The sequence below is a fragment of the Trachypithecus francoisi genome, unplaced genomic scaffold, assembly GCF_009764315.1.
Source record: "Trachypithecus francoisi isolate TF-2019V2 unplaced genomic scaffold, Tfra_2.0 Lachesis_group1, whole genome shotgun sequence".
NCBI lineage: Eukaryota > Metazoa > Chordata > Mammalia > Primates > Cercopithecidae > Trachypithecus > Trachypithecus francoisi.
The window spans coordinates 52895448-52914152 of NW_022681454.1; the positions used below are offsets into that span (position 1 = coordinate 52895448).

The 18705-nt window shown below is 37.3% G+C and overlaps 1 long non-coding RNA gene and 1 pseudogene across 2 annotated transcripts in view; one reads left to right on the plus strand and one right to left on the minus strand.

The window, feature by feature from the left end:
* The first annotated feature begins 13 nt into the window (after positions 1–13).
* Positions 14–18705, plus strand: part of LOC117085410 — a 67068-nt gene continuing 48376 nt past the window's right edge. For both annotated transcript variants that reach the window (XR_004437946.1, XR_004437945.1), the window contains exons 1-2: positions 14–121; positions 16056–16209. This is a non-coding gene — a long non-coding RNA (uncharacterized LOC117085410). The remainder of the gene's footprint in view (positions 122–16055; positions 16210–18705) is intronic.
* Positions 14219–14739, minus strand: LOC117085409 (annotated as a pseudogene).

Below are 18705 nucleotides of genomic sequence, written 5' to 3' on the forward strand. Positions count from 1 at the left end.
CCAATCAGTTGCAGCCAGTGTGAGCTTCGGACGTTAATCCCACCCCCGGCGGTTTGTTGCAGAGTTTCTGGCTTCTGCCACACTCCAGAAAACTTTCTGGAATTACCCACTCCAAGTTCAGGTCAGATATCCATCCACCGACTCAGACTTCGCTGAACTGTTGAGCAACCAGAGAGGTGAAAACTGCAATCCAAAGTTAAAAAGTGTGACACTACCTAGATATTTAGACAAAATATTAGGAATCAGCTCCCAATTGCATTCTAAAACAATGTCATGCAAGACAAATACCGAGATATTTTGCAAAAAGAGTTATCTCAAAAATCAGTCTATCAAAATGGTGTTGTGACAAGGACAATAATAAAATAATGATTTTGTTAAATTATTTTTAAAGTTATAACAAAGGTAGATTATTGCTAATGTTTGTGTACAAGAAGCAATTTATGAAATTCCCAAAGGAAAGAAACTCAATCAAAAAAATATCTTTGGAGACTTTGTTTTGGCACCAAGTTCTTGCTTTCACTTATTTTACTATTTTAGCACAGTGAAAAATTGTGCTGTGTTGAAGGTGCCCTTTCTAAAGAATAAAATATCTGTGAAATCTTATTAAATAAAGTCTTTTACTGCAGATTTTTGGTTTTCTTCAGAACAGTATTGTGTTCTCAAAATATGAATTTAAAGTAATCCAACATAGCAGCTGGCAAAATATATTCAGAACCAATCTTTGGATTTTAATATTTTACAAACCATCCTTGGGAATTAGCATGTAATACAATTCTAAGCCTTTAATTGTTGCTCTCTAAGTACATTTCTAATTCATCTTGAAGATTTTCACAGATTTGCTAACAAAATTTTAATGAAAACAGCTGGTAAGATACTTCAGTTATCTTTCCTAATTTAAAAAGGTCATCTTAAAAATTAGGATGTCATGAATTGAGAATTTTAAATGATATAGCCACAATCTTTAGGGTGCTACTAACTTTTTTTTTGTTTAATGAATGTATTCTGACATGTTTTTAAAGATATTTGGGGCCTTATTTTTGAATGCAATTTAATTATTGAATTTGGGAAAACAAAAAGGAGATAAAACCTTGGACACTGGTAACCCATCAAAAGTAATAATAGGCCGGATACAGTGACTCGCGCCTGTAATCCCAGCACTTTGGGAGGCATAGGTGGGTGGATCACGAGGTCAAGAGTTCAAGATGAGACTGGCCAACATGGTGAAATTCCATCTCAACTAAAATTACAAAAATTAGCCAGACGTGATGGCAGGCACCTGTAATCCCAGCTACTTAGGAGGCTGAGGCAGAAGAATCCTCCTGTATCAAGATTTCATCACTTTTAAGAAACAGTAAAGCATCTAGAGAATGTTTGGGTTTATTAAAATAGAGCACTTTAATGAAAAGGATCTATATGTTAGTAAAATGTGAGGTCATGGTTTGGCTATATATTGTTCTATTATGATCAATTGTGATTGTGCATTTTTTAGAGAAACCTCATTAAATTTGCCATTTGGTCACATCTCTTTGATGAAGTAATCTCTACAGCATCTAAATTTAAACAATCAGGACATTATTTTCAGTCAATGAGTCTAGAAATGTCTTCTAACTCAAAGCACGGAGGCTGATTTTCAACAAATCAGCTTCTCTATTAATATCGAGGACATTCATAAACTGATCCTTGTTCCTCACAGTAAGGCTACAATTACTAGTAAGCATAACTCAACTGTCTTTTTCTAAACTTTCAATTTAACTTCAGAACCAGTTCCAGACCTGTGCCTGAGAAATTACATGAAAGGGTGGCAACAAAGAAATCAGTAAGTTTCAGCAAGCTTCTCTTTTCATTGCAAGGCCTTTGTTATGATCAAGAAATACTTTATTTTGGATAACATGCATTCCTACTTCAAGTCCAAGATTTTTAAAGACTGAAACCTGGAATTTAGCACCAATCCCAGAAATTCCATTCTTTGCAAAAGGACAAAGAAGGATTATGTATTCATAATAAAACTCCAACATGTAAGAGAGCGGAAACATATGTTATGTAAGAACAACAAAATATATGCCAGATTTAAGGTATTTACTTGGTGGAAGTATATAAAAGAGTTTCAAATTAAGCTCTACACTTTTATATTCCAAAACAGTTGGCAATATACTATGATAGTTGAGAAATTGAAAGGAAAACATACCTTGGTTTGTTGACATGATAGGAATGGAATGTTTTGCTTATTATGTTAATAAGAACTTCAGGTTCTATTAAGATGTTCTATTAATATGTTATCAAATTACAGGAAAAAAATATATATACTTACTCTATTAGGACAAGAGATTTGTGTCTGGTGTTGCCCAACTGCTTGTTAAGTATCTATGACTGCAGATGAGGGCTATTGCTTAATCATCAGCCAAGGAGAGCTTTTTTGCACTTAGTAATAATGGTGACACTAAATTTACTTGAGCTATTTCTTGTGATGAGATCACTGGACTTCCTCACAGTCTCAGTTATTCTAGGATGCTGGAGTTCTGGTTCCACTGCTTCTCTGTCCTGGAGACACAATGTGTTCATGTGTCATAATCCAGTAGTTTGCTCCTGCCTTGTCACTGACAGTGTGAAGGGAAAATTCCAGAAGAGAGAAATACAAGTATAAGATGGAATTCCTCCCAGGACTGGGGTTGACAGATGTCTGCAGCTGATAAAGATTGAAAACTATTAGTGTGTGATGGAATAGATGATGGGTGTGATCACCACAACCACTATTTTGGAACAGAGAAAAACTTGGGCTCTCTGTGGCTCTCTAAGGCATTACCAACAACCTCACTGAAAATTCCCTCAAGATTTTTGGCTACATGGAAATCAGCCTCTACCCTAAAACTCCACTCCCCTTGAATGGACAAACAATCAGAATATGGCACATGTGAATAAATGGCCACCACAATAAAGGTGCAGCTGCCAGTTGCAAGCAGGTGCCCAGCATTGCCCTACAATCTACTATGTTATCTTTTTCTTCGATTCACTCTTATTTTCCACTATGGCTTTTTTCACTTTCTCCTCTCTCCTTAATCTTATATTATCCTTTCTCAAAGCAGATAAACTTAACTCTTATACCCAAAAGAAGGAAATTGTCACAATAGATTTCCCTCGGTCAAATGCTGTATACAAGCTTATTCACATTCATATCAACGTTTTACTTCTTCCATTGTGTAAAGGAAGAGATTTACCTCCTCCCATACCTTCACCTCACAGGTTCAATCTCCTTCGGTCTTCTCAAGGTTTCTCATTTTAATTATTCCCTCTCTTTCTTGTTGTTAATTTATCTCTCCCTCCCCACCCCAGCTCCTTTCCCATTTTAAAAATAAGCAAATGATCCCAAAACCCACCCTCATCTCCACAGGCAACTTTAGCTATAGGCTTTCCTGCCCCTTACAGCAAAGCTCTTAGAAAGAGCTATCTACAATCACTATCTCCATTTCCTTACCTTCCATTTTCTGCCCAACATTTTCTAGTCTGTTTTCACTCACGGCTCCACTATTTTCATCAAAGTCAATTATGACATCTTTGCCATTATGCCCAATAGACATTTTTTCTGTCCTCATACTGCTTGACATTTAGCAGCATTTCACCCTGTGACCACTCCCTTCTCTTTGAAATTATCTCTCTTAGCTTTTGTCACATTACTTGGCACTGAGGTTGGTCAGTTGGTTGGTTGGTTGGTTGGTTGGTTTTCCATTAGCTGTTTCTTCTCAGTTCTCTTTGCTAGCTCCTTTTCTCCTTACCTCGCTTTTAAAAGTTGGCGAGTCTCAGGGTTCTCTCCTAGACCCTTTGCTGACTCTACACTTTTGTTACTTGGAAATTTCACCCTCACTCATTGCTTTACTTACTGCCTTACATGCATATGGTTCCTCTATCTGTATAATTAACCAGGTCACTCTTCCAATCACAGATCTTACTGCCTAGCAGATGCCATTTGGATGTATAACATGTATAAATGAAATTTTTCTTCTTTTTGTGCCTCCTAATCTTGTTCCTCCTCCAGTGTTCCTTCTTTCAACACACAGGTTCCTCTCCTCTTCGTTGTTCATGTGAGAAACATGGAAGACAGTCTTGAACCTTACCTCTCTGTCACCCCAGAAATGCAAGGCCTGTTATTTCCATCTCTCAAGTACTTCTCTTGAAGGCTTAAAGTTCTCTCCAACCTAATTGACATTGCTTCCTTGCCTAAGCCAAAGTTTGGCACCTAAACTCCAAGAATATCATCTTTTCTAGTTTCCCTATACTCTTCTGGCCTCTTTCCATTCCACTCTTCACAATGTAGTTAGTGTTTGTTTAAAATCACGGATCTCATTAGGCCTCTTTTAAAAACTTTCATTGGCTCCCCATTACCCTTAGGATAAAATACAATTTTGTTTTGTCTTTTTGACATGGCTTACAAGACATTCCACATCCTGACCTTCATCTGATACCCTCTACTGCACACGTTACATGTTCCAGCCACACCAGACTTTTTTCAATTTTGAAAGGAGCCTCTATGTCTTTTGCTGCTGGGTCTCAAACATATTGTTCCCTCTACCTAGGACATTCTTTCACAGTACACACTTTTTCCATTTACCTATTAGCTCCCTATTATAGATCTAAGTATAGAGATCGAGATATAGTAGTCTTATATGTTCCCAGAGCACTTTCTAATGCCCTTATCATTTGTTGCAATATCTTGATTATTATAAAGTGTTTGACAAATGTCTGTACTGCTTATTAGAATCTATGCATATAAAGGCAAAGACTATGTTAACCCTCTTCACCACTATATCTTCAGCATCTAACATCGTACCTGGAACATAATGATCCCTCAAAAGTATTTGCTGAATAAAACACTTTTTCTATATATTTCAGTCATTCATCTTGGAAACAAGGTGAAAGGCACTACAATCCATATGAGGAATTTATCAAGATAAACAACCTAAATTTTAGCACCTACATTTTAGAAAGGCACTTAGCAAAACCAATGTAATAATAGCACAAGTCAGAATTCTTTTTGATAAACAGATATTTTGAAGCACTATGCAAATTCAGATGAGTGAAAAATTACTTCCAACTGGAAGCTGTCATGCAAAATTTGATGACATGGCCTTTGTGCTGAATATGAAGTACTGAGATGGGGGGAGCCGGGGCTCTGAATAAATGTCCATGTGACTGAATATCATGTGCTAAAGTTTCAAGGTGAGAAAACGAGAGGTATGTTCAGGGAAGGATGATGAGGGAAATTTATTTAGAGTGCAGGATATATGCAAGAGGGCAGAAAAATGGAAGGGCAAGTTAGAAGTAGACCAGGCTGTGGTCTGTCTATTTAAGAAGCTTTAACCATACTTTCCAAGCAAAAGAGAGCCAAAAGAAGTGTTTGCAAAGAAGTGATCATCAGAACTATAGTTTTAAAGATTATTCTGACAGCAGTAAATGACTGGAGGGGAGGTAGGAAGACATCTTAGGTGAGGATACAGAAAAAAAGGGGAGGTTGAAATTGGGAGTAGCTGCAGGGGAGATGTACTTAAGAAACTTTTGGGGAAAGAACTTTACAGCCAGAGACTGATTTCAAGTTTACTGCACATTTTTTACCCTGAAGCAAAAGTCAGAAGATTTTCATTTTACATCAAGTTTTACATGCTCAAAATAAGAAATACAATGGCATGATTGGTTTTTAATGAAGTCTTCCTGGTACATAATAAACTCAAATAATGAGGCTCTGACTTGAGGATAAAAAAGAAATTCAGATAAAATCTTAGGAGAAAATAAAAGGAGACATCGTTAAAACCTGAGACGAGGTGGAAATAGGCTGGCTCTCTGAGGAATATATTTAGTTCTTCTAAAATACATGATGATCTCTATAGAATTTCTAAGAGCTTGATCTATTTTAAACCAATATCTTCTTTCTAGCTTCTGAGTACAATATCAAAGCTCATCAGGTACTCAAGGATTTCTGCAGCCATGGTAATAATACAACTCCAGTCACAACTAAGCAGATACAGAAAGGAAAAAAAAATCACTAGACTTTCTTTTTTTTTTTATTGTTTATTTTTAATTATACTTTAAGTTCTAGGGTACATGTGCATAACGTTTATATCATGTATAACTCCCCAATGCAATCCCTCCCTCCTCCCCCCTCCCCATGATAGGCCCCAGTGTGTGATGTTCCCCTTCCCGAGTCCAAGTGATCTCATTGTTCAGTTCCCACCTATGAGTGAGAACATGCGGCGTTTGGTTTTCTCTTCTTGTGATAGTTTGCTAAGAATGATGGTTTCCAGCTGCATCCATGTCCCTACAAAGGATGCAAACTCATCCTTTTTTATGGCTGCATAGTATTCCATGGTGTATATGTGCCACATTTTCTTAATCCAGTCTGTCACAGATGGACATTTGGGTTGATTCCAAGTCTTTGCTATTGTGAATAGTGCCGCAATAAACATACGTGTGCATGTGTCTTTGTAGTAGAGTAATTTATAATCCTTTGGGTATATACCCAGTAGTGGGATGGCTGGGTCACACGGTACCTCTAGTTCTAGATCCTTGAGGAATCGCCATACTGATTTCCATAATGGTTGAACTAGTTTACAATCCCACCAACAGTGTAAAAGTGTTCCTATTTCTCCACATCCTCTCCAACACCTGTTGTTTCCTGACTTCTTAATGATTGCCATTCTAACTGGTGTGAGATGGTATCTCATTGTGGTTTTGATTTGCATTTCTCTGATGGCGAGTGATGATGAGCATTTTAAAAATCACTAGACTTTCTAAGAGAAGCATTAAAGGATGTGGTGCCAATTCCATTAAGAGCTAATTCAACTCATGCTCAGCTCTACTTCTCTGGGATATCAAATATTCTTTGGCTGCAGATTCATTAATCACAATAAAAATGTTTTGATCCATCTTTCCTACTCACTGTCACTTATTGAAGCAAAACCAAAACTTCTTTACCTCAGTAATCAGTAATGTAAATTACTTCAGTAATGTAAAGTCACCAGAGAGTCAGGAACTGTGCTAGGCTTTGCGAGTGCAACCAAAACCTAACACCTGATTCTTTAAATCTTCAAGGATATTATCATTTAGGGAAGACAGAAAGAGGACATGAACTGGTAGTTGGCTGAATGAAGGAAAGGAAGGAGATGAACTAAGCAAATTGGAGATATAAATGTATAAAGTGAGAAAAATAAAAATGTACAAGAACTGAGATAACATATATGTATGTATACAGTGTACAGCTGGATATCCAATCTTTTGGCTTCCCTGGGCCACATTGGAATAATTATCTTGGGCCACACATAAAATACACTAACACTAACAATGGCTGATGAGCTAAAAAAAAAAAATCGCAAAAAAATACTCTTTTAAGAAAGCTTATAAATGTGTATTGGACTGCATTTAAAGCCGTGCTGGGCTGCATGTGGCACACGGGCTATGAGTTTGACAAGCTTGGTGTACAGAGTGAAAAATAGATGAGAAAAAAATTGATTCCATGTGTGAAGGACATACCATAGAATCCAAGAATGATGTGTTTTAAGAAATCAATAGGAAATAATTTTGTATTCTGGAAAACAATGAGTTAGGACTGGATGGCCTCTGAGGGCACATCTAGTTTCAAAATTCTGTGATAATATTCTAACTTAAACTTTCAACAAGTGTTCAGATTTAGCCTACAGGAAATCACTCAGAAGAGAGGAAGATAGTGGAATTTTGTCATCTCATGCATTTTGCTGGAAGAAAGCACAGAATTTTACTAAATTGATTCACGACCACAAGTCTCAACATACTTTGCAATAGTAACATACTGTCTTAGTGGTTTATTTTTTTTTAACTCTATTTCACATCTGTTTTCCTATTCAAAATGGTCATCTTCCTTCTCTCTTATTCCTCATTCCTTTCAGCATCACTCCGTCCCCACCCCTACCTAACCACCCAATACAACCCTATCTACACTTTTTCTTAGGTATTAATCTAGTCCTTTGTTATGATGAATATAATATTCCTATCAAATGCAACCTATGTCATCCAATTCTCTGGATGTCATCCTCTTTCACCTTCTCAAAGATTTCATCCTGCTGTCAGTCACGTTCTCCCTAGCTTTATCCACTTCTCCCACTCTAGGTCACCGCAACAGCATACAAGTACATCCTAGAATCTCATGTCTTTAAAAGAAGCGAACTCCTTTGACTCCATGTTTTGTTTCAATTACTGTCATTCTTATTTTTGCCTTATTAAAAAACTTATTGAAAGAGTAGTCTGTATTTATCATCACCACTTTCTCATCTCCCTCTTCTCTTCTAAGCTTTCTCCAACCAAAATTTTTCCCCACCACCTAAGATTGTTTTTTCCAGGTTGCCAATTACTTTGTAGTTTTCAAATCATAGGGATGTGCCTCTACTTTTAATGTACTTGACCTTTCTGTGGCATTAAGCACAGCTTGCTGGTCATTCATAAAATACCTTCTTCTCTTAGCTTCCATAATACCACACTCATATTGCACTCATACTACCTGTTCTTATTAGCATAACTTGTTAATTCCACCACCTTGGCTAAACTTCTACATGTTTGGATGTTCCAGAGCTTAAATCCTGGGCCCACACTTCTTCTAATTTATAAACTCTCCCCTTTGCCTCACACTACACATATAATCCATTAGCTAGTTTACCTTTCTCAACATATATATATATATATACACACACACACACACACATATATATATATATTCCATTCACTGCTTTCCATTTTTACTAATTTCATCTCAATGCACTCAGTCATCATTTTTTGCCTGAACAACCATAATAGCCTCCTAAATGGCTTCTTTACTTTCCCTTTTGCTTCCTTCCTTAATCCAGACTCCACACAGTAGCCAGAGAATTTCATTTAAAAATGCATATCAGATTATGTTTCTCTCCTCATTGATTTCCACAGCAGTTAGAATAAAATCCAAAATCATTCCCTCGGATTATGAAGCCCTACATTTCTTCTCACCCTGGCTGGTTTTCTGGTCGTATCTCTTACTTCATGCTATCTCAATCCCACTCTACCTGATGGCCATGCTGGTTTCTTTCTCTTCCCAGAATCTATTATGCTTGGTCATATTTTCTTGGCCTAGAATGACATCCTTCCTTCCCTGCCCCATTGTTTCAATAGTTTAGGGCATATACTAAACTCCCAGGCCAGAGTAACCAAGTTAATCTTCATTACATCTTATTATATGGTCCGCTGCATCATACTAGTCACATATTGGTTAAATTCCTTTGTTGGAATGCAGACTCTATATGGTAAAGATATCGTCTGCCTAGTGATCACTACTATATGGTTGGAATCATAACAGCACCCGGAACCTACCAGGTGCTCAGTAAAGATTTAATGATGAAAAAAATGCAAGTTTCATAATGCAAATATATAAAATTGTGAAAACAATTTTTATAATAATCATTTGATAGCCTTTAAAAGGCTACACAAAATTTAAAATATAATTTTATAATTATAGATACAATTATAACAACAAAGTTTTATAAAATTAATCATTTGATATTTTTTAAAAGTCTACACAAAGGAATTTAAAATCAGAGAATGTTGTTGAAACTGAACACCAACTGTACCTACATTTATTTCTAATAGGCTTCTCTGAGTCCACTGATACCCATAAGAAAGCACTTAGTGCCTCAAGGAAACTATAGAAAGTAGTCAGAAGGAACCTCAGGCCAGCTATAGTCTGAGAGTGTTTTCTATTGTGATTGGCCATTCTGGTATAAAAATCTTGATGAATGGCTTATTATCATCATTTCTGCTCTCAAGCACTCTCCCAGCATCACACCACTATAGCAACTATGTCCCATCTCCTCAGAATGCAGCACACTGGCATAATGAACATAAAGTCTCAAGTAATCTGTGAATTCATAGCTGAGATATACTGAATATGTATACACTTCCTAGCTTTTACCTATTACATTTTTTTCCCACCTGTCTTCTTCATTTTCTTTTTCCAAACTTTTCAAGGATTTGACACGAACAGACCACAAGTTGCTGTATTACAGGACACAGACACACACACGCGATATGCACACACACACCGCAATCCCATAGAGATGCAAAAATAAATGCAAGGGTACAGTTCAAAGCCATCATTCAGACATGCAAGAACACAATATATACACCTTACAGATGGAAGATATGTACAACTAGATTATGGAATTAATTACCTTCCAGGATCTAATATTGACAGTTTCAAAAAGAACTGCTTTACATGCAGCTAACTGAAATAAACGGGAAATGGAAATACTAGTCATAAATAGGAAGATAATTTTTGAATAAGAATATCTTATAAAAATTACTTGGATAAATTTCAGCCTGTGGGTAGGAGCTTCTGGACAGTTATTACAGAAATCTGTATCTGCACTCAGTTCAGCTAGTAGGGCCGCAGCTGACTTTATCTTCTTACAAAGACTCAGTTTCAGGTGTAGGGCCCTAGAACATAGTACAAGAAGATACTCTTTCCTTCATCTATAGATACTTAGAAAATAAGACTATATTCTACATTCTGGCTGTTAAGAATGGCTTTATTTTAAAAGTCTTTCTCCAGAATATATGCCCGGATGACCAGCCAGTCACATAGTAAGTAAAATTAAATTTTCCAAAAAACATGGTATGACATCTAAGAAACAATGTGGCAGTGGAATTAAAGTAGCTAATTTGGAACCAACGATGTTACTTATTGAGATAGAAAAGCTCCTTCACATATTAACTTAGAAGGACATTAACTGCTGTCATTGTAGAAAATAAATTTATTTACCAGCAGCAGTTTAATTTTCAAATGCAAAAACAGATAAGATGCGTATTATTTTTAGGAAAGTTCAGACACAACTAAGGGTAATGCTAGCCAAATAATCTGAACAGTAAATATACTGATATCTCAGAATGTATTTATTAATAAAAATGAAAAGTATTATAAATAGATACTATTATCACTTGCCCAAATGATGTGGCTGACAAATATATTGATTTCAATAACCAAGAGTAAATAATTCCAGCTACCTACTGTGTTTCAACAGTAAGTACTTTAAAAGTAAACTTATTTAATAGACATAACACAAATATGTACTGTGTGACCATATTAATTTTGCCAGGATTTAATTAATGTTTTTATTTTTCTGATTGTTTATTTGTTTGTTTTGAGACAGAGTCTCGTCTGTCACATAGGCTAGAGTGCAGTGCCATGATCTTGACTCACTGCAACCTCCGCCTCCCGGGTTCAAGCAATTCTCCTGCCTCAGCCTCCTGAGTAGCTGGGACTACAGGCTCGTGCCACCATGCCCAGTTAATTGTTATATTTTTAGTAGAGACGGTTTTTGCCATGTTGGCCAGGCTGGTCTCAAACTCTTGATCTCAGGTGATCCATCCTTCTCAGCCTCCCAAAGTGCTAGGATTACAGGCATGAGCCACCACCCCCAGCCTCTGATTCTTTTTTTGCCTCACCCTCCTAAAACTTCCCCTGTTCCACATCCATTCAGAACATCTACTGTCATGTAAATACTCCAATATATAACTGCCAGCACATTTGTTAAAAAAGATTGTTGATTATTCTCAGAATTTCAAATTTCTTTGTAAATGGTTTTCTCTCAGAGTTTTTCAGTGTTAGTATCCCTGATTTCCATGATAGAATATCGAGACAGAGGAGACGATGGCAGCAACACCACTGCAATGGCTGCCAGTGAGTCTGTGACAACATTAGGACCAAAAGTTTAAAATGTGACTCTAGACGCATGCTTATCAATAACTAAATGCATTAATAGTGATAGATTAGGTTTCCACTTATGATATCATGTATAATGTACCATACTTAATTTTCCCCTTTCCTTTTACTATTTAGTTTTACGAGCCAATTATTGGACTTTGAGGATTTTTGTAAAGGGCCGACAATAAAAATTGATTGCAGAGTACTTTTAGAGCCTTTGCTAATAACTACCCTGAAGAGCAAAACAGTTATACTCCCATGTTCTTTCATAATGTTTCCCAGTAGATTACGTATTCCAGGAAAAGCATACATGTAGCAAAAAACTGATTCCTGAGTTTTTAATGTAGTTCATGAATATTGTTTCTTCACGTGGACACAGGGAGGGGAACATCACACACCGGGGCCTGTCGGGGGATTGGGGGCAAGGGGAGTGAGAGCATTAGGAAAAATGCCTAATGCATGTGGGGCTTAAAACCTAGATGATGGGTTGATAGGTGCAGCAAACCACCATGGCACATGTATACCTATGTAACAAACCTGCACGTTCTGCACATGTATCCCAGAACTTAAAGTAAAATTTACAAAAAGGAGTATTGTTTCTTACACAAGTTAAAGAACCAGTAATCACCTTGAAGCACTATTACAATGGAAGCTACCAGAAACAATGTGACTATTGGCAATCATCCTAATTAACCTAAAACATGTATATTTAATTATTGATACACAGAGGGAAATCTAGTTGTTCATTTAAAATAGACTAAAAATGTAAGTAATTACAAATAAAAGTAAAACTCCCACTGATTTCTGAAAGATTGACCTGCATAATTATTCAAGAGTGAAGAATAATTTTATGTTTATAAAACATTTGCATACTATTATAGGTTTACATAATTTATTGACAATTATAATATACATGATTACATAACTAATTTGTTCCTCCATATGTTAATCAATTCTAATTAGTAGTTTTTTAAGGCTAATGTGCTTTTTGTGTAGGTATGTCGATACTAACAAAAATGTACTAAATCCTTTGATTTGATCGGCAAAAAGACAATCTTTTTGAAAAACCAACATTCAACAAATACCCAAGTATAGATCTAGGTTTTAGAAAATCAAGTTTCAATTCTAATTCTTCCATTTATTTGTTTGTCTTACTTTCTCTATTGAAGAACAGTGATAATACATTACAGTTTTCTACAAGTCATAAACAGTGAAGTTAACTGTGAGAAATGAACCGCATTAAACAAAGACTAGGTTTTCTGCTTTTTCTTCTAAGTCATGTTGCTCTCTTCAATCCATGAGGTCTGGACCCAAGACATCAGAGAACTGCCAGCTTTCAATCACTGTTCCGGAGTTTGGTCTAAAACCAATTCACCTGATCTATATACTTCATTCCAACCAGCTTCTGACATTTGTGTCACTGGTGAAGTCTGTCATTCTTCCATTTACAGTCTAACATTTTGCTGTCCTGCCCCATATTCTACCCTACTTTCTTAGCTATGTTGTTGACTGTTGCTTCTGGCTTGAGGATGTATTTTTCGTCTGTGTATATCGCTTTACCTTTCTCTAAGTAATGCATTTAGCTCAACCTCCTGTGGGTGGCACTCCTGCCTGAGTCTCCCCAGACAGACAGCAAGATCCAATCACTGCTTCTCTTCTGTCTGCCAAAGGTGCCCTGCAGGATCAACTTCACCCACAGGTGAAGGCTGTAATGTGGTGTGATTTGAAGGGCATCAGGCCTGCCAGCCAAAACTCCCCTGGCAGTCTACCTGAAATTCCAGCCAAAGATCATTAGTGTTGCTTCTTAAAATAACTTTGTTATTTTTAATCTGAATACTTTCAGCCCCTATTCCTACCTTTTCCTACTGAAATGATTGTTTATTTTTACATGATTACTGAAAGCTCAACGTTTCTTAAGATTTCAACAATAGTGATAGCAGAACAGTGCTTGGTAAGCAGGATTTTTGTGTTTCTTGTAATCTGTTTATATCCCCTTGAGTCTACTTTAGTATTCAAGAGAAAAAAAAAGATTTTAAGAAGTTGGCCTTCTCACTAAGGGCAAGGGATTGTACAAGAACAGGGGGATGGTAATAGAAGTGATGGCAACTGTAACCAAAATGAGAAAAATCCAAGCAGACACATATGGGAAAGTATCAAGACTGAGTCCCACCAGATGATTCTGCTGCCTAAAACCTGGGATGTTGTGAACTGGTGTGGTTGTTGTTGTTGCTGCTGTTGCTGTTTTGTTTCAGTGATTAGAAAGCCTTTTATTTACTCAAAGAGCAGGGATATCCACCTGCCGATGTTCCTCTCCCCATGCCCTTTTTATACAGGTGTGTAAATGGGAAGTTTTTATTGCAAAAGGATTTCCAGAGTTTTCAAGGACAGAATCAAGGGCTTGCCTGGGGCCAAGCTAACCCCATACCAGTCTCCCTATTGGTCAGTCACAATCGCCTCAGCCCACAGTGGCCTTGGGTGTTAGTCTTGGGCACTGACTTTCACAGTGGCTCTGCACTTCCCCATCATCTCCTTGGGTATCAGGCCTAGGCAGGGCATCTGTCCTTCCACTTTGCAGATACAATCCTGCAGACAGTACTTTCCAGGGCCAAAGTGGGCTGCGTGAGACAGCTGCTTTTCTCCTTCGCCTCTTTCTTGGGGGTTTCCTCATTCTTCCCCAAGATTTCCTGATGTACTCGATAACCTCCTTATTGTTCTGGGTCTCCACATCCAACAGGACTTGCTCCCCAGAATCTAAGTATTGGTGGACGTGGAGACAGGAGGGGTGATGGCATCCTGTCCTTAAACATCATGATCTGCATTCATGGGATTTTGTATTGAATCTGAGATATGTTGAAAACACAGATTTCCTGGTGCCCTCACCCAGCTCCCCATGTGTTTTGTAATTCAGTGTCATGACCTTCGCCAAGTCTTTGAACACCACCTCCCCTGGCTCAGGTACTGCAGGGTGCGGCAATGGGGGAGCAGCCCTTCATGGGCATGGGGGCAGTGGTGGTGGTGGGTAGGGGGACATGTGGCCACAGGCCCAGCAGAGAAGAGAAGCCAAAGAGCACCCACCACGGCCTGGAGAGGACCTCACACTGCATCTCCCCTGAATTTTTGTTTCACTGTGGAGGTTTTCTTTATAAATGCCTTCCGAGCAAGGGTGGGTTTTAACAAAATTCAGTCCTTTGCTGTCTAGAAGAAAGAACACATGAATTAATAAATGGATCATCAAAGATGCATTTGATTAATTAAGCTACTTACAACAGCACAGCACTTCTTAGAACAAATGAAGACCTATCCATGTTGATTTGGGGTAGGGAGAAATGAGAAGAATAGAAGGATGGCCGTGTGTGGTGGCTCATGCTTGTAATGCAGCACTTTGGAAGGCTGAGACTGGAGGACTGGTTGAGCCCAGGTGTTCAAGACCAGCCTGGGCAACATAGTGAGACCACCCGTACAATCTCCACTCTAAAGAAAATTTTTAAAATTAGCCAGGAGTAGTGGCACACACTGTAATCTCAGCTACTTGGGAGGCTGAGGTGGGAGGATCACTTGAGTCTGGACGGTTAAGGCTGTAGAGCATGGTGATTATGCCACTGCACTCTAGCCTGAATGACAGAGTGAGATCCATCTCAAAAAAACAGTTGCGGGGGAGGGGCAGGCAGGACTACTTCTCTCCATCTCCCACTGTGAGGAAGCATATTGACCCTGAGCAGGGCTGAAGCATCCACAACCACGGCCAAAGGACAGTTTCTAAAAGGGCTCATGGCCCATGTTCTGTTTGTCTCCAAGACTAAGAACTTTAGCCAACAACTATTAGGCTACAATCACATTATTTTCTATGTGCATTTGGTCATTTTTTTTTTTCCTTGAAAAAGGAAGAAAAATAGAAGAGCTAATGGAATAAAATCTAGCAGTCTTTCAAGAATAGGAAAATATCTTACATCCCTTATAGTCAGATTGTAAGAAACTTCCAGCCATTTCAGAATCGTGACACTCTACCATAAGCTGCTCAGTTTCACAGCTCAACTGGTGACCTTGCTATAAGGCTGTATATACAAACACAATTTTCATTTAAAATGACTTTCAATTTAGTTTAGCACATTTACTAGAATTTATTAGTGCCACTTAAGGATATAGGGGACATCTCAGTGAATAATTGTACTATGGAATTTGCAGATATGAGTAAAAATTCGGATGGGGGGGGGCGGCGAAGGTACTCTAACAGTCATATGTGTTAACCTCTGCTCTCTGGATCGTGGCAGAATCATCAATCAGGTTTACAGCTTAAATTTCATGTTTTATTTTACAGATGACAAAACTGAGATTCAATGAGGCTAGACATATAGACAGTACCCTGCACATGGTATGTGTTTTAAAATATCAGTTGAGTGAAGGGAATTGTATCTAAGGCCAGAGAGTGTGGCAGAACCAGTGATGGAAGCCAGGAGGACTCCTGATTTCTGGTAAGTTGTTTTTTCAGTACTCATTCTAACATTTTCTCCAGCCATATTCAGCAACACAGTAAGACATAATCCGAGTCATGTAGGTCCACACTCCAATACATGAAGAGAGGAGGGAAAACAAAAATAAAGGCAAAAAAGAATATACTGCCAATCACAAACATATGACTGTGTACTTCTAGTTAAGGGATCTGTTGTGCCAGTTCTTTTAAGAAGCACAACAGAATGTCCTTGCCTGATGCTCCATAGGCACAAGATACTTGCAAACAGAAAGTCGTTTTTACCTTCCGCCAAATGGGATCAGAAGAAGTGTTTTAGCCACTTTAGTCCAAATGCCCTTCCCCACCCCCGCCACACACACATACAAAGGTATTCAAGTATATCCAAGTGTACCTAAAACCCCTCTCCTCTAAAAATTAAACAAAAATATAGTCTACTATAACCATCCAGGTATCTCAGCAAATAGCCTGCAGCACTGCTTTTATTTTACAGCATTAAGTATTTTATCTAAACACAGTAGTTACTTGAGACAAAGGACTGGATTCAATGAATCTTTTATTAACAGTCCCTTGTTTTTTTTAAAAAAAATAATAATAATGAAACTACAGATCTGCTGAAAGCATGGAGTCATTTCCTACCAAACCTATGTTCCAAATGTAATTTCATCTGCTTGATACTTGGACATTTTAGGTCTGAAAAAGCACAGGGTGAAAGACGGCAAAGAACAGGGAAATTTTCGTTTAGAAGTGCAACAGCTCACTTAGAACAGAGCTTTAGGAAAGCAGAATCCAAAACCGCTGTGACTAATACATTTCCCAGATTTATTAAGTAGAAAGGTGCACAGGCAAAAGAGAGACAAGAAGCAAACAGAATCGGCTCTTCCACCAGCAATTCAGGATTCTGGTGCACAGCCCTAAGATAATTTTCATAGCTGGGTAAGAACGATAGGTTGTAAATGTATAACTCATTGGCAAAACAATACTTTCTGAAAATAGTATTTTCTGCTGAGATGTCAACAACAACAAAAATGGATATAAGGGTTACATCAACTGTTTCTCAGGATAGGGTGCACCTGTTTTAAAAAGAAAAAAGTCTTAAGAATTTGTTCTCCTATTTCACATCTCTTGACCTTTTCAACCATTAACTTCACAATGCTGATAAGTCACAAACCAAGTTTAAATGAATCTATTTTGAAAGTGCATTGGACATTTGCTTATCCAGTCCAAATGAAGTCCTTTTCAAAAAAAAAAAAAAAAGCCTAAAATGTAGGTTATTTTGCACACATACAACTGAAAAACCCATGTGGAGAGGGCTAAATACTTAATACCAAAATTGTGTAACTGTTGCCTCAGAAGTAATACTGTTTTGGCAAAAGCTTCATTGAAATATAGCTCACAATACCACACAATTCACAAATTTACACTCTGTAATTCAATAGTTTTAGTATATTCACAGAGTTGTACACTCAATTAACATAATCAGTTTTAGAACATTTTAGCATCCCCCAAAGAAACCTGTACTCCGGTTATCATCTCACAAAACACCCAAACTCCCACCCCCAGCCCCAGGCAACCACAAATTTACATTCCATCTCTACATATTTGCCTATTCTGAACATTTTATATAAATAGAATCATGTAACGTGTTTTTTTGGACTGAATTCTTTCTCTTAATATAATATTTTATCAACTTGTAGCATGTATCAGTACTTCATACCTATTACTGGTTGAATATGTTCCATTATATAGATATACCACATTTTGTTTATCCATTCATCAGTTGATAATCATTTGGGCTGATTCCATCTCTTGGCTATTATGAATAATGCTGTTATAAATATTGATGTACACATTTTTGCGTGGACATATGTTTTCATTTTTCTTGGGTGTATACCTAGGAGTATAATTGATGGATCAAATGATAGCTCCATGTACTCATTTTTGAGGAACCACCATGCTGCTTTCCAAACTAGCTGCACTATTTTATATTCCTACCAGCAGTTAAGAAGGGCTCCAAAATTTTCACATCTTGTTAACACTTATTATTCTCTGACTTTTGATTATAACCAACCAAGTAAATGTGAAGTGGCATCTCATTGTGGTTTTGATTTGGATTTTCCTGATGACTAAAAATATTAAACATCTCTTCATGTGCCTTTTGGCCATTTGTGTATCTTTGTTGAAAAAAAGTCCCTTCGTATTCTTTAACCATTTTTCAACTGGGTTATGTGTCTTTTTATTATTGAATTATACAAGTTATTTCCATATTCTTGACATGATCTCCCTATCAGATATGTTTTGCAAATAATTTCTGTCATTCTGAGGGTTGTCTTTTCACTTTTTTGATAATATCCTTTGAAGCACAAAGGGTTTTAATTTTGATAGTCTAATTAATGTATTTTTTCTTTTGATGTTCATTCTTTTGGTAATGTATCTAGAAAACCACTGCCAAATCCAAGATCATGAAAATTTATCCTTACGTTTTCTTCTAAGAGTTTTA